This window comes from Pipistrellus kuhlii, unplaced genomic scaffold, assembly GCF_014108245.1.
Source record: "Pipistrellus kuhlii isolate mPipKuh1 unplaced genomic scaffold, mPipKuh1.p scaffold_m20_p_1, whole genome shotgun sequence".
Lineage (NCBI taxonomy): Eukaryota > Metazoa > Chordata > Mammalia > Chiroptera > Vespertilionidae > Pipistrellus > Pipistrellus kuhlii.
In genome coordinates this window covers 139310424-139313572 of record NW_023425404.1, presented here as the reverse complement: position 1 = coordinate 139313572, position 3149 = coordinate 139310424, and the positions used below count along the sequence as shown (strand labels likewise).

The following is a 3149-nucleotide window of genomic DNA, read 5'->3' as shown; positions in this document are numbered from 1 at the left end:
ACAAAAAAACCAAAAAAACAACAGATCACTGATTAAAAGTATATAATTTCAACAAGCTTTTAAATATATTTTATTGATTTTTTACAGAGAGGAAGGGAGAGAGATAGAGAGCTAGAAACGTCGATGAGAGAGAAACATCAACCAGCTGCCTCTTGCACACCCCCTACCGGGGATGTGCCCGCAACCAACGTATATGCCCTTGACCGGAATTGAACCTGGGACCTTTCAGTCCCCAGACCGACGCTCTACCGCTGAGCCAAACCGGTTTCGGCTAATTTCAACAAGCTTTTAATCCTCGAGTTGGATAAATACTTGTAATCTATTTATTATAGAAACTGTTCAAAGTAGGGAGCTATTTGTAATGTACTGCTCACTTCACCCTCCTGGTGAACTAAATCTTCAATACAAAGTTAAGTTCACCTGAAGAATTATCTACAAAGGTTTATCCCCCCCCCCCCCCATATATCCTTAGGAAAAACGCCTTATAACCAACATGGAATTTTTCAAAAGTGTCTTTGGCAAGTGTTTTAATTTTCCTGGGGAAACCCCCTTCCCCCCCACAATATACATACTCAAACAAGTAAATTTGCACTGCCTTGTTTCAGAAACAGAGCAATCTATATTAATAAAATATAAATTATTTACACATTTGTGCAACTATATGAGATGTTTTCTAATGAAATCTATTAAGAGCATGATTATATAAATGTATTCTATTCCAAACTAATGTTAAAAATAATAGTTTGCCAATTAGTGAAATTTGTGAATTCTTTAAGTATTACTTCAAATGCCACCTAGAAAATTCTTTTAATCTAAGACTTTTGGTAAAAGGAATTCACCATTGCTGAAAAGGGAAAAGAAAAGAGAAAGGGGGGAAATGATCTGATATTTTAACTAACATCATGTGAAAACTTTTATAATGAGACCTTCCTGAACCTCAGGATTTGTGCTTCTTAAAGATGTAATAAGACTTATTCCAGTAGTTTGGAATAATAAGTTATTGTTCTTGATCATATTTTATATTCAGTATCCATCACTCTGACAATAGTCATATGGAATGCTGACCTTTGTATGCCTTTTGCCATAGTAAAACATGATCATATACTGAAGGGAAAATTACAAAGTATCTGAGACATATACTTCAACCAACTGAAACTTCTCTTTAGAAAATACTTTAAAAAAACAAAAGTCTTCAAACCTTAGGTTCTGAGTTAATGGTATATTTCTTCAAGATGAAACACTGCCTGTTCTGTGATTTGATGCCTGATTTCTGGAACTTGGTGGTGATGAAGTATCTTAGATCAGTCTATTAAGAGCAAGGCCCTGATTAATTTGATTGTAGGTTCAGAAAATGAACCTCTCTTCCTCGTTTCCTGCCAATCATATTATCCCTAACACAGAAGTGTCCCTCTTTTCCTCTGTCTCAGAGTCTACTGATGATTTAGAGGCATTAATGAAAGATATGGAGAGGGTAAGAGGTAGAGAGAGAGAACGCATTAGAGAGAATGACTATTTTAACCTTCAAAATGTACCTTTGGTTCAAGAAGACAGTAATAACTTTTATTGTTTATTCATTAGCTTGGAATTAACAACTGAGATTCTGAAATTCACATAAATATGACTGAAAAAATAGCATTGGAGGAAAATTTTTCTTTTCTGCAGGACAAAGGACAAAATAAATTATTCTTAAGTTAATAAGGATATTAAATAATAAAATACCCCGGAGAACACTATTCTACAACAAAAGCCTATACCCTAGGCATAGACAAGCAGAATATGAATTTCAACTGATGTTGGCACATGATTAGATATCATTTAATCCTATATAATAAAGGGCTAATATGCAAATGGTCATCACACCCTCATGCCCTCACTGTGGAACTGCTTAGACACAGAACACTGGGGAGAGAGGAATGGGGACCAGCCAGGCTGTGGCCCGAGAGAGGGAAAAGCCACCCACCCAACGATCCTGGGAACCAGTGGCTGGGGCTGCAGGGACAAGCCTCTCACTCTGTGGTCCCAGGTTCCAGCAGCTGTAACTGCGCCTGCAGCCCAGGAGAGGGATAAGACCCTACCCCATGGTCCCGAGTGCCTGCATATGTGGCCCAGGTGAAGCCGCCTGACCACAGTCCCCTGCAGCTTTGGCCAGACTGGGTGAAGCTGGCCCAGGTCCTGGTTATTTGTGACTGGCCAGAAGAGGGAATCCTGAGTCCCAGGTGTGGAGCGAGCCATGTTCTTTGGGAACATGTTTTTTGCACCATAAAGAACTTGACCACCCAGGTAAGCAGCATCCCACTAACAATAAAGTAGTACTTGTCCTGGAAACCCCGCTTCTTGATGAGCCACTTCACTGTGTTGGACAAGCATAGCACATTGACAATGTCAAGGGTCCTCTTATGAGTCCCCTTCAAGGTCATTCCCTAGGCCCTCAGTCCCTCCAGAATACTGTGCCCATCTCCAATGAGGCCATCCATGCTTTGGTGAATTTTCTGGAGGGAGGAGGTTTATCCATTGGTATGGTGGTGTCAAGAGTCCTTGGGGGTGAAGCTATAAGACAGAAGCTCCTCTCGCTGTCTCTCCTATTGCTCTCTTGTGTATTGACAATGCTGGAAGTTTCTGAGAGCAGTCTGCAGGTGTTGGACATCATACTTTAACTGGTTAACATGAACTTTGGCATTCTGCCTTTTGTTGGGGCACTCCTTGCTGGGTAAAAATCTCCAGGGGTTCTAGCTGGCTGAATATCTGGTCTACGCTTGCTTGGATTTTGTTTTCTATTAAGTGCACAGACTACTTATCTGCGATTTCCAGGTATCCCATGTGAGACTGGATCTGGTAGACCTGCTTGTGCATTCGATGGTACAGTGGTTCAATGTCACCAGACCAGCCGGGTCCCGCTCTGGCTTCCTCCCAACACGCCTTCACAGCCTGCCTTCTGTTTTTCCCTCTTTAATAATTGCTTTAGCCTGTGTTCATTTATATGACAACTTATCAAACACACACATAAAATAATTACTGTTTCTCAAGAAAATTTTTCATCAGATTAGGTAGTATGTCATTAATTGACAGTATATTTCTCAATATATACAAAGATGCCTCCAAGCAATTCAGTCAAGCACACATCTATCTAATGATATGTATGAGGTAACAGA

The 3149-nt window shown here is 40.2% G+C and overlaps 1 pseudogene; it reads right to left on the bottom strand.

The window, feature by feature from the left end:
- Nucleotides 1-2006: 2006 nt before the first annotated feature.
- Nucleotides 2007-2906, bottom strand: LOC118722216 (annotated as a pseudogene).
- Between the last annotated feature and the right edge of the window lie 243 nt (nt 2907-3149).